The sequence below is a fragment of the Balaenoptera physalus genome, assembly GCF_965194825.1.
Source record: "Balaenoptera physalus genome assembly, chromosome: 7".
NCBI lineage: Eukaryota > Metazoa > Chordata > Mammalia > Artiodactyla > Balaenopteridae > Balaenoptera > Balaenoptera physalus.
In genome coordinates this window covers 33,727,099-33,754,881 of record NC_138886.1, presented here as the reverse complement: position 1 = coordinate 33,754,881, position 27,783 = coordinate 33,727,099, and the positions used below count along the sequence as shown (strand labels likewise).

General features: G+C 50.8%; 1 protein-coding gene across 1 annotated transcript in view; it reads right to left on the bottom strand.

Annotated features, from left to right (window-relative positions):
* Window positions 1-26,634, bottom strand: part of CORO2A (coronin 2A) — a 57,249-nt gene extending 30,615 nt beyond the window's left edge. The window contains 1 exon segment of the mRNA XM_082468681.1: window positions 25,573-26,634. The gene's annotated coding sequence lies outside the window, so the exon portion shown is untranslated.
* Between the last annotated feature and the right edge of the window lie 1,149 nt (window positions 26,635-27,783).

Here is a 27,783-nt window from a genome sequence, read left to right as displayed (position 1 = left end):
GCTGGCCTGATGCCATGGGATTAGGCTCTTTGTGCTGTGAATTCCCTGCCCTGCAAAAAGATTTAGTCATCGCTGGGTTTAACACCCCACTGAGTTTATTTTTTATCTATTTATTTTTATTTTTTGGCCATGCCCTGCAGCATATGGGGAATCTTAGTTCCAGACTAGGGATTGGACCCATGCCCCCTTCTGTGGAAGCGAGGAGTTTTAACCACTGGACCACCAGGGAAGCCCCCACTGAGTTTATTTCTCAGTGCCTGACAGTGGAATGGCTTGCTGCCTGTCCTATCCCTTACAACTCTCCTGAGGCCTGTTGTCCCCATTTGGTGCAGAGGAAGTGACTTGACCAAGATCAAATTAGTAGGAGGAGTGGAGATGGCAAGCAGAAGCCAAGACGTGGTCCAGATGCCCCTCTTCCCACCTCGTGCTCCTCTCTGATGTGTGTGAGAGAGATGGAGACAGAGACACAGAGATTTTCCTGCCTGGCCCCAGAAGCCTATCTTCCCAGCCCAGCCCTGAATCATTGCAGGACAAGGGTTAGCTGCAGGGTGGCTGAAACTGAACCCAAACTGGGTGTGGTACAAAGCAGCATAATAGATTATTCATTAATTGCGCTGTTCCTGGCCTCAGGGAGAATGAAATTACCTGATTTGGTCTTTGAACGTCAGAGGTGGGGAGGAGTCTGGCATTCCTGGCTACCATTGTCCCCTTAGTAAGTTTCTGTTTCCACATTTAATATTTGGAATTGTATTTTATTTTTTCCCTTAAAACCTGACCTTGTGGTCATCGAGCTGCCCCCAAACACGCCTCCTGGGAGGGTCTGAACCACCACACTTACCTCAGCCGCAGTTAAAAGAGGGAGATTACAATCACAAGTTTCCTAGCTTTACAAAGTGAAAAAAGATTACCATAAGGGTAAAGGACTCTGTATTTGAAGGTGATCTACAAAGCAAGAATTAACAAGATACATGCCTAATTATGGGTGGGTCCCACGTCTTGACTCTAATCCTGGGTTGACAATTATCCATCATAGTGTTTATCTAGATCCTGGCCTTGACCCCAAACTTGACAGGAAAGCGCCTTTTTAATTCACCCTAAGTCCTTACCAGGGCCTCTGATCCACCCACAGGAGGGGGTGAGATATCTGGCTCAGGATGCCAAGGCCCAGTTGAGGTCAAGGTCCCCCTGCTGTCAATGCAGGTCTCTGCCTAACCATGGAAGCAAGAAGAGACCTTGTCTCTTTCCACAGAAGGAGGGTGACCAACTGTTCTGGTTTGTCCAGGATGTGTGTGGGGTGGGTATTCCTGGGATGCAGGACTTTCAGTGCTAAAATCAGGAAAGTCTCACGCAAAAAGGGGAAAGTTGGTCAAATTGGGACTTGAACCCGGACAAACCCAGATTGTGACTTGAACCCATGGCCTTTTTTTTAAAAAATTAATTAATTAATTAATTAATTTATGGCTGTGTTGGGTCTTCGTTGCTGCGCACAGGCTTTCTCTAGTTGCGGCGAGCCAGGGCTACTCTTCGTTGCGGTGCGCGGGCTTGTCACTGCGGTGGCTTCTCTTGTTGCAGAGCATGGGATCTAGGTGTGTGGGCTTCAGTAGTTGTGGCTCGTGGGCTCTAGAGCACAGGCTCAGTAGTTGTGGCACACAGGCTTAGTTGCTCTGCGGCATGTGGGATCTTCCTGGACCAGGGCTGGAACCCGTGTTCCCCTGCATTAGCAGGCGGATTCTTAACCACTGTGCCACCAAGGAAGTCCTTGAACCCATGGTCTTTTAATTGAGATCACACACCTGGTCTCAGGACTTAATGAAGCTCAGGTTCTTGATGTCTCGTCACAGAAAGAATTCAGTGAGAGGCAAAGTGACAGGTAAGAAGTAGGTTTATTTAGAGAGAAACACATTCCACATCTCAGAAGGTGAGAGGCCCTGAAATATGGGGTGGTTCGTTTTTATGGGCTGGGTAATTTCATAGACTAATGAGCAGGAGGATTATTCCAACTATTTTGGGGAAGGGGTGGAGATTTCCAGGAATTGGGCCACCATCTGCTTTTTGAACTTTGATGGTTGCTTTTTGAACTTTGATGGTTGGCCTCAGAACTGTCATGGCGTTGGTGGGTGTGTCACTTAGCTAATGAATTACAATGAGCATATGAGGCTCAAGGTCTATGGGAAGTTGAATATTCTGCCATCTTGGACCTAGTTGGTTCTAACCAGTTTTTGTCATGTTCTATGGCTATGCCATTCTTTTAAAGGTTGTGCCCTGTCGCCTTCCCTCCTGCTTCACTGCCACCTATCATAGAGGCCTCCAGAAAACTGTCACCCTATTTATATGCAACGATTCTACAGTAAGTCACTAGTAGCCTTGACTCTGACAACTTGCCTGTGAGACTGAAGGCTCTAGAATGAACTTCTTAAAGAGCCCAACATCCTGAACCAAAGAACAGAACACCTCAAAGCAGAAAAATCCAAGGTCTGTAAAGTGCTTATTCTGTGCAGGGTAAAGGGGCAATTCAGTCACTGTTCTCCGCATGTGTACACTTCTCAGGGAAATGGCTGAGAGCGGGAAAGGATGAGATGACACGATCTTAACTGGTTGCTAAAGCACAGGGCAGTGGTTTGTAACTTTGAATGCACATTAGAATCACTTGAATCAGGTCACTGGGTATGGGACCCAGGCAGCAGCTCTGTCCAACACGGGAGTCTCTAGTCACACATGGCTTCTAAATTAAAGTTAAAATCAATTAAAATGAATTGAAATGTAAAATTTGGCTCCTCAGTTGCACTACCATTTCATGTGTTCAAGAGCCACACGTGGCTACCGGGTACCCAACTAAACACTGTAATTATAGGACATGTCCACTGTGCCCATGTGACCTTGGGCCAGTTACTTAATGTGTCTATTTCCTCACCAGTAAAATCAGGCATAATAACAAATAATAGCTAACACATTGCTTACTATATGTGAAGTATGTTCCAGGTACTAACTGGACCCTGACAGCAATCTGGTTAAGTACAGGTGTTAGAGAACCATTGACTGAAACTGCCCGCCCTGGCCAGGCACGATAATGACCGCTTGCAAGAGTTATCTCACAACAGGAGGTCCCAATAAGGAACATGGAACTAACAAGCTACTGCCAGACAGAAGAATTCAGGAGGGGCCAAAAGGAGGGAGCAGACGCCAGCCTATAATATATCCTACCAACCTCCCAGAAACTTTCGCGCTGGAATCATTCTTGGCTGAGAGATGCGCGCCCCCAGGAAGGACCCTGAGTCAGACCAAATGCGGACACAAGCAAGATGATTGGCCAGACACAACCTGGAAACTAACCTCATTATCATAAAACCTGAGACTGCGATCCACGTGGCAGAGCAATTCTCCTGGGTTCCCTTACCCCACTGCTCTCCACCCGGGCGCCTCTTTCCAATAAGGTCTTTTGGTTTGTCAGCCCATGTATCTTCTCGGACAATTCATTTCTGAGTGTTAGACAAGAGCCCACTCTTGGGCCCTGGAAGGGGTCCCCCTCTTCCTGCAACATTATTATCACCCCATTTTTACAAATGTGAAAACTGGGGCACAGATAGGTTAAGTAACGTGCCCAAAATCACACAGCAAGTAGGCGGCTGAGCTGGAATCCAGAACCGAGCTGTTTAGTCCTGGGTCCACACTCTCCCACAGGGCTGCCTGAAAATTAGATGAGATAATCCGCCCAGTACATGGAGCAATGCCGGTGCATACTTAGTCCTCAACAGATGTTTGCTGTGAAGACCGCTATGGTCCCAATGTTTACAGGACATTAAGATTTGATTTAGTACATGACAGGTACGTGCTGAGAGCCCAACATTTTGGGGATCTGAGTAAAAATCCCAAACCAGAAAGTGCAAAGCAGCCCACTAGGTGCAGAATTCCGACCCTCGGTGCTCACCACATTGATGAGGCACGTGAGAAGCTAACTAACAATCCCTGTGGATTCAGAAGAACCCGGAGAGGAAAGGCATTTATTTGTGCATGTCTCTGGCAGGGCTCTCCAGGGTACAAAAGCCCGCAGCCTCCTAGACCTTCCTTCCCTTAGTTCCAAAGGGCAGATTCAAACAGTTACTAACCAGGGAGATGAGGGTATGCAGAAACAAAGGAAAAGCAGTCAAACAAAAGTGCAGCGATAAAGCAGAGTTCTGCTTCGTCCTCAAGGGATATACGGGATATACATAACAATATATCTTTGAGTTCTTCTAAGGGAACTAAGGCCCTCACCTAAATGAAGGATGGTAACTTCAGGTTGAGCAGGAGATTCCTGGAACACCACCCTGTTACCTCACCACCAACCAATCAGAAGAAAGTCACACACCCTGAAGCCCTCACCCTGGATTTTGCCTATAAAACTCTTCCCTGAACACCACGGGGGAGTTTTTGTCTTTTGAGCGCGAGCCCCCCATTCTCCTTGCTCAGCCCTGCAGTGAACCTTCCTCTGCTCCAAACTCCGACATTTCGGTTTGTTTGGCCTCACTGTGCACGGGGCACACGGACTTGGGTTTGGCAGCAGAGGCCAGCAGCCTCGCTCAGCCCTGTGCTGTGGGGCCTGAGGGTCTTGGTGGGAGTGGGGGGGCGAAGGGCGGAAGGGCAGAGGAAGCCCTTTGGTTCTCTCCATGGGCACGGCTTTCCCAGGCAGGAAAGCAGAACCATGCTGCCTTGGGGACCCCACCACCCCCGCCAGGCCTCAACCGCCCGGGGCCCATCAGCAGTGGAGGCTGAGGCACCCTGCAGCCAGCATGGAATAACAGTCCTCTTTCCAGGTTCTCTCTGCCTCGAGCACCCTCCCACCTCTGCCTTTATCACCCCACCTCCAGCTCTGCGGTCCTTCTGGTCCAGCACAGATGCCTCCCTGCAGGCCCACAGGAAATACAGGCTGAGTCAGAGAGAGAGCCAAGAAAATGCCTCTTTCCTCCTGATGAGATTAGGCCTGAGGGAGCACCTCCCCTCCTGACATCTGACACTGCCCAGAGCCAGGTGCCTGGGCCCGGAGGAGGAGCAGGGCATCTCCTGAGATGACCTGGCCTCCCCTGCCACCCCCGTGCCCTTGCTCTTGACCCTTTCCTCAGGCAGTGCGAGGCCCGGCCAGTCTCTTCTCTCCGTGACTCCGTTCCTCCTCCACCCCAGCCCAGGCCTCCTACCCTGCCCTCACCCTGACTCTGTCATTTCCCTTAAGACTCCCCCAGCCCCAGGTCCCCTCTGTCCTCAGGATAAAGCCTTCAGCTGGACTTGGGTTTTGAGGTCCTTGCACATTCCCTGACGGCCTTCCCCTCATCTCCACACACCTGCCCTTTGAGCCACACTGGCTTATCTGCTCTCCCCACAAAGCATTGGCTTTCCCAGACACCCCATCTTTGCTCACATCCCTTCTCTCTGCCTAGAGCCAAGTCAGCCCAGACCAGTCTGAGCTGGTAAGTCAGCCCAGGTAAGTTGAAGGTTGGCACTTAGCTGGGTTCCTAGGATGCCCCCTCCTCTCACTCCACCTTCCTGGGCCCGGCTCAAATAGAACCGCCTCCAGGGGGCTTCCCAAGTTCCAAGGCCTGAGCCATCTCTCTAGCCTATGAGGTCCCCCATCCTGATACACAGGGAGGGGAAAGAGGAGGCAACTGGTTCAAATCCCGGACCCTCATTTGTCTCTGGGCCCCAGCATCCTCATCTGTAAAAGAGTACCCTCGGATCTACCTCATGGGGCCTTGTCCAAGATTAAATGAGGTAACAGATGTAAAATGCCTTGCACGTGTCTGGTACTGTTACTGAACACAAGTTCATGTGCCTGACACACAGTGAGGCCAAAGCAACCAAAATGTCGGAGTTTGGAGCAGAGAAAGGTTTATTGCAGGGACAAGCAGGGTGGCTTGCGCTCAAAAACCCCAAACTCCCCGATGGTTTTGGGGCGGAAGTTTTTATAGGCCAAATTTGGGGCGAGGGCTGCAGGGTGTGTGACTTTCTTCTGATTGGCTGCTGGTGAGGTAACAGAGCGGTGTTCCTGAAATCTTGTGCTCAGCCGGAAGTTGCCACCCTCCACCTGGGTGGGGCTCTTAGTTCCTGCAGAAGAGCCCAAAGATATTGTTAGGTATATCCCTTGAGGAGGAACCAGGATCCTGCTTTAATCACTGCAGTATAGTTTCTTGACTGTTCCCCCTTTGTTTCAGCATTCCCTATTTCCCTGGTTAGTGGCTTTTTGAATCTGCCCTTTGGAACTCTGGGAAGGTCTAGGAGGCTGAAGCCTTTACCCTGCAAGTAAGAAACGGGGGACCCGGAAAGGCTTTTGTGCCCCGGAGCCCCACAGGGTCCCGCTCGGTTTCAGTACTAAGTAGAAGGTCAGCTGATGGATGCTCCCTTCCTTTCCTCCTGTCCTGCTCCCTGTGTTTCTCCCATCTTTCCTCCATCTATCTATCCATCCATCCATCGGACTGTCAACGCCAGTCCTCTCCCTTCAGCTTTGCCCACCCACAGGCCAAACCACACAGGCAGGCACCCAGGGGGAGACTGACTTGGCTCCTGGATTGAGCTTTCACTCACTCCACCGGCCTTTCCTGAACACCCCTTCTGGGTACTAGGAGCCAGGGACTGGGCCTGTCTCTTCCATAGCAGGCTTGCTGGTCACGTTGGAGAGTCCTAATTCTGATGCCAATTTGCTACATGACCTTGGGCAAATCTTGTCCCCTTCTTAGGTTTTGTTTGCCTACCCATAAAATGGTAACGCCTCTGCCCTACCCACCTGTTAGGACAATTCGCTGAGGGCTCTGCAGCCCGCATGTGCCAGACCCGGGGGGCCCGTGAGGGCAGTGGGACTGCCTGCCTGGCAGCTGCCCCAGTCCTCAGAGCTGTTCCTGCCTTGACCCTCTGGAGACACAGAGCAGGCCTTCTTCCTGTTTATTCCCCCTGATCAGGCCCTGACCAAAACTCCACGAAGATTTATTGCCCCACAATTTCCTTATCTGTGAGTTTCGAGAGACAAGGGTCACAGAGACTTTTTAAAGATGCCTCCCAGAGGTTGAAAATCTGGCAGCTCTACTTCCTGCTTACTGTCCATTCTCTGGCAGAACTTCTGGATCTGTCTTTGGACAGAGAGGGACACTGAGAAACAGAGGGAAGGTGCCTTGTTTAGAGCCCCACAGTGATCCTGGAGTAGGGCTGAAGCCCTGAAGCTCTGTTCTGGGATGGGCACCTGGCCAGGGGGCCTGAATTCTGTCGTCAGTGGACCTACAAAGCAGCTCTCACCCTGCCCTGCTGCAGGGACCTGGGGCCCAGAGTGAGTCCAGGCAGCATCACTGGGACCTTCTCTGAGTCCAGCCTGTGCTGGGTACCGTGGGGCAGAGGCAGGAACGATCCTTACCCCCCAGGAGCCCAGACTGATGGGAAAGGCCAGCAAACTCAATTCGGGGTAGCAGGGAGATTGAAACCTGGCGAGTGGGTGAGGGCTGCCAGGAGTCTGTGTTTGAGCTAAGCCTTCAAGGCTGAGCAGAGCGAGCCCAGCACAGAGTAGGGACGGCACTGCAGGTGGAAGGCTCTGCACTGAGCCACGCGGTGAGGGGTGGGCAGGCAAAGGCATATCCAGGGAACCCAAGGGTCCAATTCAGCTGGGGCCTGAGCAAATGCAGAGGAGCAATGAGGGCCGTGACTGGAAAGGTGCCGGGGCAAGGCTCTGAACGCTAGCTGAGCTGGCACCTGAGACCACGGAGGGAGGTGTCAAAGTCCATAACCAGGGTGTGACCTGCCAGGGCTGAGGTGGATTTAGCCCCTGCCATTAGGGAGGGCAAGTATTTTCTTTCCTCAGCTGTGGGCTGTGCCTAAGGAAGAAATAAGTGGGTTCATTTCATGCCCAGCTCCAATCTGCTGGAGGGGCTGTGGAATATGGTGAGAGGAGGAGGAGGAGGAGGATTCTGAGGCCTTCCTTGTCTGGACCCAGGAGGAGAGGAGCCTGACTGATCAGGGAAGAGCTGGCGGATGGCTGACCAGGAGTCAAGGCCTGATCTCCCTCCACAGATCTCAGCTCTTTGAGAGAAACATGGAGCTGGGAAGCCCGGCCTCGAGGCCCATTCTTGGGCCACTTCTCAGCAGCTGGGGTTTTAGATCAGAAAATAGCTTCCTTTCATCATTCAACCCATTTCCTTGTGGGAAGAGTCCCCAGGTATGACTGAGGGCTGCCTGCTCCTGCCCGAGCCTGGGCAGCCCAACCCTCCATTTCCTGGACCAGCCACACAGGAGGGTGATGGGAAATTCCCAACTGCTTCTCCCCAACCTGCGTATCAACCTGGACATAAATGCCACTGTGCAGCCTTAATCAATTCCCCAGGCAGTGTCTGCCACAGACGCCAGGAGAGGATGGTGAGGACTTCTCCCCATTTCCAGCCTCTCTGGGCTCTGCCCACATTTGTTCAGGCTGGGCCTGCAGGCCAGGGAGGGCAGGAGGGTGGGAGGTTCACTGGAGGACGAAGAGTACAGGAAAGATGTCAGCACCCTGGGCTGAAGAGGCACTTCTGCCCCGAGACTGACTCTGCCAGGACTGGTGACGGTATCTCATTTACACTTTGCAAGAATCTCTCCCAACAGTGGGTCTCAAACTTGAGAGCACATCAGGGGCCCCTGGAAGGTTGATTAATACCCAGACTGCTGGGCCCATCCTAGAGTTTCTGATTCAGCAAGTCTGGGGTGGATCCTGAGAATTCTGCATTTCTAGCAAGTTGCCAGGTGGCACTGATGCAGCTGCTCCAGGGACCACTCTGAGAACCACTGCTCTACAGCCCTGCTGTATGATTTACAAAGTCCTTCCCGTTCACTATTCCATTCACTCCTCACAGCCGCCTTGGGGTGGGGAGAACTATCCCCACTTCCTGGGTGCAGCGAGCTGCACTCAGCTCAGAGCGACGGAGGCACTTTCCCGAGGTTACACAACTAGTGGGAACCTGACCTCCAAAGGCTCTGTGAGCACACAGACAGTTCCTAACTCGGGACCACTTGGGGCTGTGATCCTGGGATTTCTCTGTCCAATACTCTTTTAAATACACAAACGCGGGTTCAGGCCAGCACTCAAGAATCGCGCAGGTGTTCCCACGACAGCTTCACCACCTGAACAGCAGGCATGGAGGGCAGGTAGTCAAGACACAGGCTTCAGAGTTAGAGACCCGGCTACCAACCCAACTCAGCTTCCCTAAGTCTCGGCACCACACGGCACCTACCTCTGGCCGGGCTGCTGTGAGATGAGGCAAGTAGTGGAACAGAGCCTCTAGCCTTGGCACACAGTGAGGCCTCAACAAGCCAGTGGGCCCAGACAAGAGCCGGGGTGGGGGGAGTGGGAAAGATACCAAACCTCTCTGTGCCTCGGTCTCCTTATCTGTAGACTAGGGTCAATAACAGAACCTACCTTATAGGGGAATCATAACGATTCCATATGGTTATCCATTTACATTGCCTTAGAGCAGTGCCTGGCATGGGGCAAGTTGTGTGTTAGTGTCCTACGTACGGTTCCTTTGCTAAACATGATATTTTAGCACTGAATGCACATTTTTCATCCATACATGTAAGCAAACCATTAAAGAATAGAGTAGGCTACAGTGAAGTCAAAATTAAAAAATCATGGCGGGATGACTGCACAACTGTGTGAATGTGCTTCATGCCACAGAATGGTATACTTAAAAATGGTTAAAATGATAAATTTTATGTTTTGTATATTTTACCACAATAAAAAAAAAAGAAAAAAGAAACAGCAGCACTGAGGACTTCCCTGGTGGCACAGTGGTTAAGAATCCACCTGCCAACTCAGGGGACATGGGTTCCAGCCCTGGTCCGGGAAGATTCCACATGCCACAACTAAGACCGTGTGCCACAACTACTGAGCCTGTGCTCTAGAGCCTGCGAGCCACAACTACTGAGCCCGCGAGCCACAACTATTGAAACCCGCGTGCCTAGAGCCTGTGCTCTGCAACAAGAGAAGCCACTGCAATGAGAAGTCTGCGCACCACAACAAAGAGTAGCCCCTGCTCTCTGCAACAAGAGAAAGCCCGCGTGCAGCAATGAAGATCCAATGCAGCCAAAAATAAATAAAATAAAAAATAAATTAATTAAAAAAAAAAAAAGAAAGAAACAGCAGCACCGAGCTAGATCAGCACCCAGCTCTCCTGCACTCCTTCACTGGCTCCACCTCTGCTTCCATGATTGTTTCCCCAGGGAGCACCTGCTTCTTTTAACCCTCCCTGACCCCTGGCCTTAGAGTCGGTCCCTGACGTGACTTCAGGGGGTGGGGGGCAGGTTGGTTGCCCCTTCACCCTTTTACTCGTGGCTAGTCAGGGCCTTCTCTGCCTAGGCCTCGTGCAGAAGGGGCCCTGCAGGGTGACGATCCTCGCCCCTCCTTCAGGCACCTTCAGGACCGCCTCGACCTTCTCCCTGGCAGAGGGTGGCTTTTCCCATCAACTTCCCTTTGGCTTGCTTGCCCTCTCTATAGAGCTGGCTCTGCTCCTTGTGATGAAGGAAGGGGCCCCTTAAGGGAGCAGTGCCCTCAATAACCAGCACGTACTCCCACCGGGCTTCAGCTGGGAGCCCTGCTCTGTAGAGGGATGGTGCACAGATATTCTGAGATCAGGGGCCCGGCTCCATTCTGCTCTGCCCTCATCGGCTGTGTGACCCTGCTCAAGTCATTGTCCCTCTCTGTGCCCCTGGGCCCTATCCATAAAATGGGAATGTGCATCCCTGCCTGAAACCCTCCTGAGGCTTTGGGAGGCTCTGACGGGAGAATGGAGGCAAAGGCGCTTTCTTTCTTTATTACACAGAGGACACTCGAGATCAATATGACAACGTCGAGAGGTGGCATAGCAGTGGTTACAGACATAGTCGAGAGCCCACCTGCTGGGCTCAAACATCAGCCCCACCTCATACCAGATGGAAGACTCTGGACAGGTTAGTCAGCCTCTCTAGACCTCAGGTTTTCCATCTATAAAATGGGGTGGTAATAGTAAATGAGTTCATACCCGACAAGCATTTACAACACTGCCTGGCACATGGTAAACGCAAGGTAAATTCAAAATAAGTAATAACAGCAACAACATGAGATAGACCTAGAGAGTATTATGCTTAGTGAAATAAGTCAGACTGAGAAAGGCAAATACTCTATGTTATCACTTATATGTGGAAGCTAATAAAAATAAAACAAACGAATGTATACAACAAAACAGAAACAGCCTTACAGACATAGAGAACAAACTAGTGGTTACCAATGGGGAGAGGGAAGGGGGGAGGGGGTGATACAAGATTAAGAGATACTAACTACTATGTATAAAATAAATAAGCATCAAGGATACATTGTACAGCACAGGGAAATATAGACATTATTTTGTAATAACTTTAAATGGAGTATAATCTATCTATAAAAATATTGAATCACTATGTTGTACACCTGAAACTAAGAAAATATTGTAAACCAACTATACTTCAATAAAAAAAAATTTTTTTTTTTTTAATTTTTTTTAAAGAAGTAATAATGGTAACTTCTATTGACTGCTCACTATAAGCAGGCACGGGTTTAAACTATTAACCTGTATTAATGGATTGAAATGAATATTTAGGACTTTGAACAGGGCTTACAGATTAAACCAGAAGCACAAAGTGCCCATGTTCCTTTTCTCTTCAGAGAGGCGACACCTAAAGATCTAAAGATTCAGGAGTGGGAGGGGTCATCTGTGCTGGGAGGCATGAAAATCCCCTTAACTGGATGAAAACAGAGGAAGCCTTATGCCCCTCCCCCAGCCCTCAGTGCCAGTTTAGAGCCTGAAGCTCTAATTCTCGTCTAATCTAATTCTCAGCCAGACCCACTAACCCCCTCTCTCAAATGATCTTATTACATCTGGGGGCAAGAAACAGACACAATAACCCAGGACTGCCCAGGGTCAGGGACCCAGGGAGGCATGCAGCCCAGCTCTCTGCTCTCCTTTCCACACCATTCCATCTGAAAAGTCTGCATGTCTCGGCTTGCATCATTCTGCTGAAGGGAAGCTCACCCCTTCCAGGGGGCAGGAGAGCTCAACCGTTAGACTTCCTCCTTCTACTGAGCGGAAATCTACAATTTCCCCCACTGCCCTGTCTCCATCCCTGGAGCCCCACCAACCACATCCGTTTCTCTGCCCCACGACAGCCCTTCCAGAGATCTGAGGCCCCTGACACCTAACCCTGGGATGGCTCTGCTCCAGGTTGGGGAGTTTCTTGTGTGACTCAGTTTCCCATCTTCGCCCCATTTTGGTTGCCTCACAGTAATGCTCCAAGCTGTCCCCATCTTTCACCCAGTTTGGAGACCAGACCATACCCAAACCCTCCAGATAGGGGCAAAGAACCACTCAGAAGAGCAGGTCTCCAAAAAGATCCCAGACTTCACATCTCAGAAAAGCAGCACTGGCCAGACCCCCAGAGATCACGAGGTACGAAAGGGGAAACTGAGTCAGCATGCCCAGGGCCACACACACAGGGCAGAAGCAGGAATGGGATCCAGGTCTCTAGCACTCCCAGCCCAGGAGAGTCCTCTAAGACACGGAACAAAGTCCCCTTTGATCCTGTGCCTGGATACGGTGTCAAATATTTTGTTTCTTATCTGTGCTGCTGTTCTCAGAGGAACAAATTCCAAGGATGGCTGGGGAGGAAGGTCTTCTAATTGTGAGGCCGAGGGTCATTCACCCTAGCTGGGCCCTCCTGAGGCTCAGACCTTTGAAAGGTGGGCTGCGTTTCTCCAGAGTGTGGTTCAGGCTGGGAAAGATGGGGCTCCTTAGGGTCAGGAGAAGAGACAGACCCCAAGTCTTTGCTGCTAGAAAGGCCAGTAGAGCATGAAGGGTAAACTGAAGCACATCAACTCAACCCATATTTTCCAAGTCCTCAGTTGGAGACAGACCCCCATGCTGGGCTCTGTGGGCCCAGAGGTAGCCATGGAGTCTTTGCCCTGGGAACGGGTAGAAAAATGGAGAAATCGCATCTCACTCGAACAAAGTATGATCACAAAGGTGGTGGTGTGTCAGAAGTGGCAGCAGCATAGAAAAGACCAGGAAGTTACAGCAGTGGGCCCCAAACTGTCTTGATCATTTACTCCTTCCAAAGGGAAAAAAATCGAGCTCACCCACCCCAATATATTATATTATATACAAGTTACCATCACCTGTAGACATAAGGTACAATATATACAAGAGGTGAGATTCATCATTAACCAGAGTGACTGTAAATCTCTATTTCAAATAGTGTCCTCCCCCACAAAAAAAATCTTGTGCTGACTTCTTATTTTTTTTTTTCCTTGCCTTGTGGCTGACTGAAGTGATAGTGCTGGAAAGCCAAGTGTTAATTCTCCCATTGTCTTGTCCCCATGCTCTAGCATTATCAGAATTACTAGCAATCCAGTGTCCTCGTAGAAATCTTTCAAAACCACTTGTCCATTTTGTGAGGGTAGTTTGTTAAAACTGGTTAATATAATCCACAAATCCAATCTGGGTTAATTAGTCTAGATTAACCTGGATTAACTGACCAGTTTAATTAGTTGGGATAACCTGCCTAAAACAAACCGAAGAGTAGGATGTCCTTGTCACCCCTTTCTCAGAGACTTCAGGAGACATGAGGCATGAAGCTGCCTGACCCCTGACTGGAGAGTGTGTCAGTGTGTCTACACCTGGCAAATGCGAGCAAACGTGAATGATTTTCTTGTTTAGATGATATTTTTTCCTGCACCCCAATGAGCATCTTGCATACCTCACCTTGGAGGCCACCGGAATAGAAGACAGGGAGACTCTCAGAGAAGATTTTCAGGCTGCAAGGGATGGTAGGGATCACCTAGTTTAACCCCTCACTTTGCAGGTGAGGAAACAAGGTCCCAAGAAGGGATGTAACTGGTCCAAGGTGACCTGGTTGGTCAGCGGTAGATCGCAGAGAGAACGCAAATCGCTAGTTCTTGACGCTAACACCTCTGAGCCCTGGCCACACTGGGCCCCTTCCTGGCTCTCTCACTGGGCCGTAGGCAGCTGCCTGACCTCTCACCCGCTGGGCTGCCTCCCTTGTGATGTAAGATCACCCACTGGCTCTGAGGGTGGCCGTGGGTGGCAGGGAGATGTGCGTCTCAGCAAAGGTTACAAGTGCCATCAGGATGGGGGACATGGGGTCATCAGCAGGCCACGGTTCTGAGTCACTCTGAAGCCTCATCGGTGAAATGGGACTATTCGGGTCCAGCTATTGTCTGAGTGCCTATGAGGGCGACATCTGTGGGCTGGGAAGTAACCCCTAAAGGGGATTACTACTGTCCTTATTACTCTGGAAGGCTCTGTTTAGGAGGGTGAGATCTGGGGTTCCCCTAGAGCCCAAGAATTCTGCCTCTGACCACCAACTGCAGCCCTGGACACCGCAGGACTTAGAGCCCTGCAGCCCAGTGGTCCCCAAGGTATGCCGGCCCAGGCCTGGTAAGGTGTGGGCAGCTGTGGACATGGGTCCTGGGCCTTCTGAGGCACAGGCTGAAATCTTGCTCCTGTCTCTATGGTTCTCTTCCCCCCTGCTGGGAAGGGGAAGTGGGGGGACAAAGGCAGCAGGGAGGTGAGCAGTCAGCCTGGGTGCAGACAATAATGGGGTGTATTTGCTATAGAGAACTTAAAAACAATAATAAGAGCGACAAAAAGCCTGACTTTATTACCATGATGTGCCTATAATTCTAAACAATGTCAGTGATAAAACACTCCTCCCTGCCAGGGTGGATTGTTTCCACCTCCCTGCCCTTGGTATCTGGTCAGTATCTGATACTATTCCCTTTAGATTGAGCCAGAGTAGACTCAGACTGTATGTTCAATGCATCCCAAATAGGCTCAGTGTGCTTCCCATTGTCAGCCCTTGGCTTCTGTTGTTCCTTTGCCAATATCTCCCTCCCCATCACTATGTCCAGCTGCTACAAGGCTCAGCTTAGATGCTCCCTCTTCCAGGAAGTCTTTCTGCATGCAGTCCCAGCCATCCCCTAGCTGGCTACAACTCCCCTCCCAGGCTGCAGACTCAGCAGTGTCATGTTCTCAGGTCCAGAGCAAGATACAAGAAAGGAACTACCCTCTGAAATCTGGAATCCACAACACAGAAAACCAAACCAGGGAGCCACTTCCTAGCTGTGTGACTTCAGATGAGCCCCATGACTGAAACAGTTCCACTTGCTTCCAAAGTCACTAGTTCAAGCACCCCCTTGCTGATCACACCCTCCCCGCCTCCAGCTTCCTGGCACGTCCAGATATGACCAGCCCTTTGTCAGCACCCCCGATGGGTCAATAAAAATGGGTTCAGGCCCAAGGAGAGAGCCTTGGACCAGAGACCCCTCCCTAGGACAACATAATCTGTCAAGCTTGGCTCCAGTTTTTCTGAAAGGCCAGCTTGTAGGATGGTGTCTGGGCCATGTGACATCTACACACCATGATGCCCATTTCTTGTACCAGCAACCTGGGACATCAGGCCAGGCCTCCCCCCACTGCAGACCTTCACCCATGAGAACTTCCATCACTGGCCTCCTCAACCTTCTCTCCCCCATCTGCCTCCTTCTCTCTTCACTCTATTTCCTCCCCCCAGTTCCACGATCCATCACCTCACTCTTATCAACACCATAAAATCCTTCATCCTGCTGACTTTTCCCATATCGTCCGGCAAAACCCTGATGCTGGATGAACCAGGATATCTAAGCACTGCTGGGGAGAAAAATAGACGAAAACCAGATGAGGGCAGGAGGCACACACAGAGTGCAGTCCTTTCCCACTACTGCTTGTCTCCCCCCAGAACCCCTCCCTCTGCAAGTCAGGCCTTGTGAAGGGCACTGAAGACAAGCCAGATCCCAGGGGTTGCCCATGTGGCCTCCCTCTCCTTGTACCCACAGCCAATCCATCATTCATCCCACACTCCTCCACCTCCTAAACATCTCTTAAACCATCCACATAGGTCCATTCCCACAGCTACCACCTGTTCTCACTTGGTCACTTAGTCTTGGATACCAACCATCTTGCCCCTGACCTTTTCAAAAGATGGAAATCTAAGCATGCCACTCCATGGCCATTGCTGCAGGGCCTGAAGGCTCTGGCCCACTCTACCTTTCCACACTCACCTTGCCCAGGGATCCGAGCTACACACACTCAGTGCCTTTAATTCCTCAAAAGTCCATTTCCTCCAGCCTCAGGGCCTTTGCACAGGCTGTTTCTCTGGTCTAGCATGTTCCCCTCCCCACCCTCACCTGGTTACTTCCTACTCATCTTTCAGATCTCAGCTCAAAAGTCCTTCCCTTAGAACAGCCTTCTGCAGTGATCCTGGACTAGGCACATTTCTCTACTCTGCATGCTCCTTATGCCCCTCTTCTCCAGGTTTTGTGGGACTCTCCAGTTACTGCCCAGCTCTTCTCTGGTCTGTGAGCTCACCAGGGCAGCCCCTTTATCTGTTTTGCTCTGCTCTGTATCCCTAGCACTGAGCTCTGTTTCACATGCAGAAAGTGATCAATACACGAACAAAGGTCTCCTTCAAAAAATTAAATTGAAAAATTACTATTTAGGGAATGAATGAGTGGATAAGTCTGAGTGAGGTTCTGGGGTATCTGTGTGGGACAGGCCTCCGCAGTCTCTCTCCAGGGCAGGCCATAGGCCAACCTACTCTTGGAAATGGTCATAACAAGGATGAGAGTAATGACCCAGCCAGCAAGCTCCCAAAGCTCCTTCCTGTCCGTAAGCTCCCCAGCCCTCCTCTAGGCCCCGCATTCCTCAGAGCACCCAGTGTTTAACGGCCTGTCCACCAGGCATTTCTGCACTGACATACGTTTACTTTGCTGAACATTCTCTTCTTCCCAAGGGCCAGAGCTCAGGAGCCTTGTCTTTGTGGAGTTGGATTAGGAAAATAAATGTGGTGGAATCCAGTTAGAACAGGGTTCAAATCCTAGCTTTACCTCTCGCTGACTGTGTGACTTTGCAAGTAACTTAACTTCTCTGGGCCCCTGTTTCCTCATCTGTAAAAAGAGGACAAGAATATCTAGCCACAAGGTTGCTGTACGGATTAAATGAGTGAATATACATTAAGAATCGAGGGTGGGGGGCTTCCCTGGTGGCGCAGTGGTTAAGAATCCGCCTGCCAATGCAGGGGACACCGGTTCAAGCCCTGCTCCGGAAAGATCCCACATGCCGCAGAGCAACTAAGCCTGTGCGCCACAAGTACTGAGCCCTCATGCCACAACTACTGAAGCCCGCGCTCACCTAGAGCCCGTGCTCCGCAACAAGAGAAACCACCACTTGAGGCAACTAGGGAAAGCCCGCGCGCAGCAACGAAGACCCAATGCAGCCAAAAATAAATAAACTAAATATATTAAAAAATAAAAATAAAAAATAAAGTTAGTTAAAAAAAAAAGGAATCTAGGGTGGGGCCTGTCACACGTCATATTTAATTGATTCTAAGACACAAGAGTTTTTAACATTTTTAACATCTCTGAAACTGGGATGCAACTTATAGTTTAATTGGCTGCCCTTTTTCTTTCTTAATGGATTATAAAAAAATGGTATATTATCTCACAACTGGCTGTGCCCTGAATTCCATGAAATAGGACAGTAGCTTGGTTCCTTTACTCTTTGCAAAGACATGAGAAGGTCTGTGAGAGTCCCAGGGACCAAAGACTGAGAACACACATCACTGGGGGCAAAGGGTCTTCTGGGGTCTGGCACGCTGAGGTGGAAGCCAGAAACATCACGGAATCTGAAGGCACAGGCTCTTCCCCAGCCTGGCGGCCTCTGGATCTGTCCCAGCTTTCCCAGTCCCACTCAGGGGGTAGCCCAAACTCCAGCAAGACCTTCATTTTTCTGGATCTGACTCTATGCTTCTGCTGATGTGGCCTGGGGTTCCTGGTTTCAGGCAGTCGGTCATAATGCTGACTGTGCTTGCAGCCATCTAAAGCCCTAGTCTTTGTCCCAAGAAGAGAGTCCTGGGAACAACTCCAGAGACCCCCAGAGACCTCTCCTCCCATGTGACTCCTATATCAAGCCATCCCTGGACCCTGTCTCAACTGTTCTGGAAGACCAGCACTGAGGATACGTCCTCCAGGCCTCACCCAAGTCCTCGTGCTGCAGGTGCCTCCTTAAACCCTCCAGCCTGGTGACAGCAGGCTGGCCAGATTATCATACTATCTACATTCCACTGTACCATATATTACATACAGCCACATCTTTATAGAAATAAAATGTCTATCACATATAAAATTTCAAAGTACAGAAAAAAGAAAACAAAATTTTGCCATCTAGTGATAACCAACCAGCTTGATGTGTGTCTTTCTGAATATTTTTCTGTATTTAAATGTGTGTAGATCTATTCTTTCCTCATATTCAAACCAAAATGGGCTCATACCACACACTGCTCTTTTCCTTGCTTTTCCAGGCAATACAAATTTGCAGACCTCCCTCTACATAGACTGGTTTCTTCCCAGTGACCTCACGGTGCTCCCCTTTCCTCCATCCCTTCACCTGGCAGCTCTCTTCAGTGCCTCTTGATCAGGTCCCTGAGGCCTGATCAGGGCGCCCAGCCTCTACCAGGATGCAGTGCTTTTGGCCTGATGGGTTCCTATGGACACTTGTCCCCCCTTCCTTGGGACAGAGCTGTGACTGGATCATAATTGCTCTCAGGGCCTCCTCAAAGCAAAGCCGTACCCCAGCACAGAAATACTCTTGAACCCTTGAATCAAGGGGTGTGAGGTGAATGGAAGTTGTCTGTCTCTGCTGGATTTGACTGTAGATCTTTCAAAACAGACCGGATGTTCTCCTGGACCCAGATGCTGCCCTGGTATTTCCCTAACCCCTGGGGACTCCAGATATCACGGTAAACAACAATGAACAGGTGCCTGGCATTTTATAGTTCATAAAGTGCTTCCATGCTTTCTATCCAATTTTAAGACTCACAACCGCTGTATACATTAGGCAAAGCACATATTTATTATCTCAATTTTATACGACTGAGGCTCAGAGAAGTGGGGCAATTTACCCAATGACGTTTCTTGCTTTCTTCCCCTTCAGAGTCTGGCCAACTCCAAATCCCACTAACCTGGCCCAGGCATCACCTCCTCCAGGGAGCCTCCTTAACTCCCACCCCACCCCAGGCTGCATGAGGTGCCCCTCCTTGAGAGCCCACAGCTCCAGGGCTTCCCTATCAGAACTGAGCCCCCGACCAGGCTGTGCGCCCTTGAAGGCAGTGATGAGTCTGGCTTATCTCCATCCTTACTCCCCAGGCATAGTAAAACCTCAATAGATGGCTGCTGGGATGACGATTGTTACGATTATTAAGGCAGGAAATGCCCTGCCCACTTTACGGAAGAGGACAGGGGGCATAAAGAAGGGACAGGACTTGCCTACAGAGCATGTCAGTGGTCAGGTCAGGTCTCCCTCCTCAGAGGTGTGGGCTCTTTTGTTCCACTGTGTCCCTTGTTTGTAATCTTGGACTCCAAGCCACTGCCTGAGGTTCATTTCCGTCTCCTCCTGCACTGGCTGGGCCTCCCTGGTCGAGCCAGGTTATGAAGGGGAGCGTCGTGGAGAGGGCTCTGGCTGGGAAGGCTCAATCCCCCAGCCTGGGCCAACACCCTGGGGTGGCCCCAGGAGCAGCAACAGTAGTTGGCTCTCCACTACTGTGCCACGCCCTGTGCCAGAACTTTCCATCTACATCTCCCTTCATCCTGAAGCTGGCACCATTATGATGCCACTTTGCAGGTGGGGAGGGAAAGACCCCGGCCGAGGCTCACCCAGTGGCTGTGCTGGGATCCAAAGCCAGGGCTGCATCCCTGGCAGCAGGCAGCCCCAGGAGTCTGCTGGCACCGGAGCCAGAAATAAATGCACAGTCAGAGTACAAGAGACAAGTCCCAGGGGGCCTGCAGGCTTGGCAAGGTCCCGAACTCTCCCTCCCCACCCCTGGCTGCCTCCCACCCAGGGCCTGCTGGAGGGCTGAGACTCTTGGGCCCAGAGAACACAGGCCTGCCCTGGAAGTGCCCAGCACTCTGTATGGGCAGGGTCATGGCACTTGCCAGCCCCCTGCTAGCTCTGGGCTCGAGGCCAGGCTGGAAGCAGCTGTCACATCAGCCCTACAAATTCTCAGCTCCCTATTTCTTCTTAGAATAAGACCTCACATATCTGCCCCCAACTGGTTGAGAGATGCTGAGCAAGGTGCCACCTTTCACTGGGCCTTACTTTTCCTATCTGTGAAAGGATGCTGGGGGTGGGGTGAGTGCGGGTTGGGGGGGTGTCTCAATGGAACCCACCAACTGACATTCCAGGTTTGCCTACAGGCAACACAGCGCGGTGATTAAGACCCTGAACACTGGAGCCAGATGACATGGGTCCAAATATATGACCCTGGGCGAGCTGCCCAACTTCTCTGGGCCACAGTGTCCTCATCTGCAAAATGGGGATAATAGTAGAAAAAGAAACCCAAGTAAATATACTAAAATATTTATATTGATTATCTAAGATAAAAAGAGATGTGATTTATTTTGTTTTCCTTTCTTTTTTCTACATTCTCTATTATCATCAAGTACTTATAATAGAAAAAACAAATATACTTTCTTTGTAAATTAACTTCATTGAGATATAATTTACATACAATATAATACACCCATTAAAAATAATAAGTAATAGTATCTATTCTATAGATTGCTTTGAGGATTCGATGGGCCAGTGTATGTAAAATCTTAGATGGTGCCTGGAGCATAAGAAGTGCTATTAAGTATTTGTTAAATAAATAAGCCCAAGACCAGCCTGGTTTCCTCCTCTTCCTACTCACCTGGCCTGGACTCCTACCTCACCCCCAGCACCAAGTTTGGCAGATCCCCTGCCCCCTCATTCAATGGTTTACGCTGCCTGGGTCCAGCCTTATCATCCCAGGCCTGGACTATTTCCACAGCCCTCTCTCTGCACCCCAGAGGAATAGCACTAACACTCAAATGTGGGGACTTCCCTGGTGGCACGGTGGTTAAGAATGCACCTGCCAATGCAGGGGACACGGGTTCGAGCTCTGGTCCGGGAGGATCCCACATGCCGCAGAGCAACTAAGCCCGTGCACCACAACTACTGAGCCTGTGTTCTAGATTCCGCAAGCCACAACTACGAAGCCCGAGTGCCACAAGTACTGAAGCCCGTGCGCCTAGAGCCCGTGCTCCACAACAAAGAGAAGCCATCGCAATGAGAAGCCCGTGCACCGCAACGAAGAGCAGTCCCCGCTCACCGCAACTAGAGAAAGCCCGCGTGCAGCAACAAAGACCCAATACAGCCAAAAATAAAAATAAATTTAAAAAAACCAAAAAACACTCAAATGTGGCCATGCTCATAACTTGTTCAAAAGCCTTCCATGGCTCCCACTGCCCTTGACCAAAAGCCCTAGCTCCTCTATGAGACCCTGTTTCAGCAAGTTACTTAAACTCTCTGTACCTTTGTCCCTTTAACTGAAGAAGAGATATACAAGTAGTACCTCCCTCAAACTTACAGGAGTCCATCATGTTGTACGAGACAGGGTACACAATCGGACCTGCGGCCTCTCTCACCTGTCTCCTCTTCCCTAGTGGCACTCTTCTCATCTGCCCTTCCTTCAATGTGTCAGGTATGGTCCTACCTCAGGGCTTTTTTCTTGCACTGGCTGTTCCCTCTCCCTGGACGGCTCTTCCCCAGGAATCAGCCGGCTCCCTCCCTCACCTCCTTCAAGCCTTTGCCCAAAAGTGATTCTCAGTGATTCGCCTCACACACACCCTACTTGAAACCACAACCCCTCCTTCCATTCCCCCTCACACACTCAAAATATCCTCCTATGTTTTATTCGCTCCATCTCATTTATCACCACCTATTGTACTTAGTGTTTATTGTCTGTCTTTTTTTCCTATTAGATTGTAAGCTCTTTTAAGACAGATTTTTTTTCTTTTTGGTCTATTTTGTTTACTGTCAAGAACCCCCTTCCCCTCAACACCTAGAAGATACCTAGCGCAAGGCAGGTGTTTAATAAATGAAAGGTTGAATGATTACATGAATGACTGTGAAGCACTTAGGACAATCAGGCAGGTGGTAAGTACTCAATAAATGTTAGCTTATTATTATTGTTGTTGTTGTTGTTATTGATTCTTCGAGGTGAGGCTCCCATGTTCTTCCTACTTGACTTCTCCAAGCTTATACAGTAATCACACTGCCCTAGTCCCCACAGCACCCTGCCAATCTCTCAATTATGGTAAGGAGCACAGTGTTTTTTAATTATATCTTTTTCCATTTAGGCTGAACCAAATGGCCATTTCTTGTAAGTCAAAAACAGCCAGATATTGGCCATTTCACATATAACCTAATACGTTTCGCATGGCAGCCTGCAGGCCCTTGGGAGGTACCTCAAGGCCTAATACACAGTCGGTGCCCAGTAAATGTTTGTTCACCAACTCCTGGCCCTTCATAATAGGTGTGATTGCTAAACACCTCCAATCTGTTCTGAAGAAGGCAAGGCACGGTCTATAGACGTAACATAATAAATGGAAGATCTTGCTGAATTATTTTCTGATCCTCCTGAAAAATCTCTGTTCCCCGATATTTGGTAAAGAGGATAAAAACAAAAATACAGTAGGTTCTAAAATAATCCAGGTTCTGGAACTTCCCTGGCGGTCCAGTGGTTGAGACTCCATGATTCCAGTGCAGGGGACAAGGGTTCGATCCTTGGTCGAGGAACTAAGATCCTCCATGCCAAGGGGCACGGCCAAAAAAAAAAAAAAAAAAAAAATCCAGGTTCTGGTCATTTGGAGATAACAAAGGTCTAAGGCTGAGGGAAGCCCCTTCCCCTAGCTAGCTGCTTGCCTCTAAGGGGATTCATTTAATGATGGGAGAGGGAGGCTGCAACAATCTTTGGTTATCCCTGTGTTCACTGCTCCTTCTAATAAAGGCTTCCTCTACAGAGATTTGCTAAGTCTAGAATGTGGGTTGTCAGAGTTCAAAGAAATTCAGCAATCACTGAATCTACCCCATTTCACATATAGGGGAAGTGAGGTACAGAAAGGGGCAGGGATTGACCTAAGGTCACACAGTGGGGTAGAGGAAGAGCTCATCCTGGAATCTAGGCTGACAGGAGTCTCATGGCTTTTCCTCCAGACCACACTGCTCCTGTGCTGGCCAGACTCTGGACATGGAAGCTTTAGTATCACTATTATTAAAGCTGTACTTTTTAAATGAAATGTTTATTAAGCCTCAGATAAAACACCAAGAGCTTCTTCACCATAAAATAACTTCTGGTAAATAACAGCACTACACTTGTCTCTATAATTACTTCCTTAGGGTAAAGTCCTCAAATTAGAATTCTAGGGGCAAAGGGAAGTTAGGATCATTTTCATGGACTTTTGTAACAAACTGTCAGGTTGCTCTGCAAAATTAAATGCTACCGGAGAATCCCTATAGCTTTGCCAGCATAGATGTTTATCCTTTTATATTTATTTCTGCTAATTTTATAGGAATAAATACAGATTGCTTTCATTTACTATGTGGTATGTGTTTCCAAACACACACACACACACACACACACACTCTGGCCCTGGAATCAAGATCGCTGGGCTTGGTTGCTCATCTGCTGTGTGACCTTTGACAAGTCACATCCCCTCCAGGGATAAGGGATACCTATCTGTCAAATGAGGGGGTTGAATGAGATGATTTCTTAAGATCCCTTTCAGTTTAGATATTCCATAATTCCATGGTGCATTTTAAAATTATTTGCATAGGATGACTTTTTAATAACCAGAATCTGTTATACCTCTAAATCAAGGCCCAAATAGCTTGGACTAGTAGAGCAGGAAAACAGAGCCCAGATTATACGCAGGTAGAGATGACAGGAGACATAGGTAGCACTTAAGCCTGTGCGTTGGAGCTATGCTCAAGTGACAGCACATATACTTAGTCTGCTTTTACGACAGGATAATAACACTTGTTTGTGGTCTAGCTTCAAGTTCTGTGCAGCTCCACCATGGCCAGAAGGTAAGGTCATAGTCACTCTACTTCGGCCCTAGAGTCCCAGACTTGCAGTCAAAGGCAGCTCACCCCCAGCAAGTGCTCATCCAGCCTCTGCTCACATACCTCTGAGGACACAGTGCTCACTACCTGCCCTGGCAGCACCTCCCTTCTTTTGGCTGTAAGAAAGTTCCCAGGTGAGGGGCAGGTCACGAGGGGGGACAAGAGAGACCAGAAGGCCCAGACTTGATTCTCAGAAACTATTCCCTCAATCAGGGCAGGCAACAGAAGACAGGGAAGAACATGCATGGGCTGGAAGGCCTGGAGAGGGGCTCCTCTGGCTCCTTCTCTCACTCCAGACCTCTAAGGTAGCTGCTAACCCAAGGGTACAGGGGACACATTCCAGTCCTGATGACAGTGGGTTCTGAATAAGCCCCAGGCTGACTACTGCCTGCTCTCGGGCAGACACCTCAGCTCCCTCGTCTTGCCTTTGCTCCCTAAGGCTCTGACAGGAGAAACAATGCTGGATCTGGGGCTGTTTAGCCCTGAGGTGAACTGATTTAAGGGACCAGATGATTGCCTCGGGGTGGGGGATGGAGGGGTCAGATGTTGTCTGTGTGCTCAGAGCAGCACTAGCAGATTCTAGCTCTGTTTACAGCTAGTGAGATTCCCATAACAAGGGGTGTGCAATGGGACAGCAAGACCTTCCAAAGGGGATCTGACCAAGGGGCTGGGCCAGATGCCAGAGGTCTTCTTCACCCAGAGAGCTTGGAGCCACAGTCCCTCAGACATCTGCTCTGTCCCAGACCGAACCCCACTCAGACATGGCTCTCTTGGCACTGTAGCCTCTCTGGGGTGTGTGTGTGGACAAGCCATCCCTAATACACCAGGCTGGGACGTAGAGCTGGGCGTCAGCACTGGTGGGGAAGGGATGGGGAAGGGCATGTTCCACACCATTCCCTAAATACAGGTGTCTGCATGGGTCTGGTCTAGGCAAGTCTGTGGCCGAGGGCCCCACCACCTCTAACCCAGGGCTCCCCCAGCCCCAGACCGGGAGGCAGACTTGGCAGGCAGACTCTGACCCGCCCCACCCTGCATGCCCAGGCCGGCTCGATAGGGATTTGCGGGTGTCCCCCCGCCTTCCTGTTTCCTGTACAGGGAAGCTGAGGCCCAGCAGGTTACTCAGCCAGGAGAGGGAAGAGGTCCCGACACAGGTCCCGCGAGGCACCCAGGCCACTAATGGGGGGACTGTCGGGACCGACTCGCCACAGCCAGCATGAGAGGCCCTCACTGCGGCTGGGCTGTGCAGACAGTACCCATCCGGGCCCCTCGCCGTCGGGAGGCTGGAGCTTGAGGCGGCCCCTCCCAAGAGCCCAGCGAGGAAGGGGCCACCACTGGGCTCGCTGTCCCGATGGGGAAACTGAGGCCTGGAGAGGAGCAGTGCTTTGTGCAAGGTCACGCAGAGGGGCTGGAAGCCAGGTCCCCCGAGCCCCGCCGGGTCCCCTGCGGTGCGCCGAGCCCCAGCATCCTTCCGCGGGCGCTGCAGCCTGGAGGCGCAGCGCGCACACTTCGCACAGACAGGGAGGGTATGGCCGGTGGCCCGGGGCCGCCCTACCTTGATGACTGCCGCGCAGGTGGCTGCGGCGGCGGCGTCCGGCTCCGGCTCCGTGCTTCTCGCCGCCCGCCGAGTCCCGGCTCCCAGCGCCGCCTCCTCCCTCCCTAAGCACGGCAGGCGGGGCCGGTGGGCGGGGCAAGGGCCCGGCACAAGCCCCGCCCTCGCTCCCCGCGAGTCCGCGGGGCCACCACTGCTTCCTCACGCCCTTCGCCGCGCTCCGCGCCCCACGGGGCTGGCCTCGGGGCGCGCACACGCGCACAGAACGGGCGCGCACCCCGGCGCGCACTCGCCACAGTGACTGGGGCGGCCTGCCCCGCGCGACCAAACAGAAGCTGGGGACAGTCACACTCTCCTGCCTTCACGTCCCGCCGCTCCCTCGCTGAGTGGCTTGGAACAAGGGACTCGACCTCCCGGAGCCTCAAGTTTCTCCCTTGGTGAAATGGAAACAGTAACCGTGTCTGCCTCAGAGAGCTGTTTGAAAATTAGATGAGACGATCTAATTTACCCCGCACGGCAAAGTGCGCGCGCAGAGCCCGCCACGGGAGTAGCGCTCGGTGAACCTGGGCTGGTAGAGTAATTCCTGAGGCTTCCCAGTCCGCCGGGAGGAAGAGGGCAGGGAGGGCCGCTGAATATCGGGAGGACGCCCTTCTTTCTCTCGGTAGCCAGGAGGGGGCGCTGCTGCCCAGTCTCGCCGGCTTTGGGGTCCAGCATGCTAGGCAATGGGGCGGAGATGGGGAGGTCCAGCCGTTTAGTAATACCACCACCTAACACTTAATGAACAATGAACCCGGCACAGTTCTAGGCACCTTAATTGAATCAGCGTACTTTACCGTCACACAAGCCTATGAGGTTATCTATTACCTATCTTACACATAAGGAAGCTGAGGCGCAGAAGGGTTAAGTATCTCACTTAAGATCACACAGGTAGTAATTCACCCCTAGGCAGCGTGGCTCCCAAACCCAAGCTTATAAACACTCTACCACACCACCTCTCTTGTGAAGAGCTCTCTGTTCAGTGGTGTTATCTCTAGGGCCTAGAACAGTGCGTGGCTCAGTGTTAATTCGCCTGAATGTCTTAATTCACCTAGTGCTTGGACAAGTAACTCTGGTGCATTCCCCACGCCCTTGCACTCTCACACGTCTATGCCTTTGTTCACAACGTCCTTTCTGCCAGGAATTCTTTTACCTCCTCATCTCCTGTCTTTTTTTTTTTTTTTTTTTTGATTTATTTATTATTTATTTTATTTATTTTTGGCTGCATCGGGTATTAGTTGCGGTATGTGGGATCTTCGTTGAGGCATGCTGGATCTCTCATTGCGGGCGGGCTCTTCGTTGTGGCGCATGGGTTTTCTCTCTCTAGTTGTGGCGTGCAGTCTCCAGGGCGCATGCGCTCTGGGGCTCTGTAGTTGTGGCGCGCGGGTTCCAGAGCACGTGGGCTCTGTAGTTTGCAGCACGAGGGCTCTAGTTAAGGCACACCAGCTCAGTAGTTGTAGTGCGCATGCTTAGTTGCCCCGTGGCACGTGGGATCTTAGTTCCCTAAGCAGGGATCGAACCCGCATCCCCTGCATTGTAAGGCAGGTCCTTTACCACTGGACCACCAGAGAAGTCCCTCCTACTGTCTTTTAAACAGACTCATCCTTCTTTCCAGGGTCGGTACCAATGTACCTCCCCAGCAAGTCGTCCCAGATCCCTGTGGATGTGCCCTCCCAGCCTTGTATCTGCATCTTACCACTCTGTGCCATGACGGTAGGTGGCTGGGGCTGTGTTTGGGGAAAGGCTGGTTTGACAGGGACCTTTCTGGGGGCCATGGACATATGGACCAGTGGGCTAGAGGGGAGGCCATTAGAGGCCTCTGCAATAGACACAACCTGGGACTCTTCCTAGAGATGCTGTGTGTATATGTGTGTTCTTTATTCTCCTGTCCCTTCCATCCCCCTAACCCTGGTCCATTTGATGAAGGCTACCCACTGACCATCTGAATTGCACACATGGGGAAACTGAGGCCAGAGCGGGGATGACCTATCCAGGGGTCCCTAGCTAGGAAACACACAATAGGTCTGGTTCCAAAGTTGGGCCCATCTGCTAGCACCTTCTATTGGGCCTTATTGCTGATTGAGATGGGCCAGAAAACCACCTTCCTGTGTCAGCATGGCCTTTGTTTAATCTGCCGTGTGTGGGTAAATTTCTTGTGGGTGACCAGAACATGTGTGT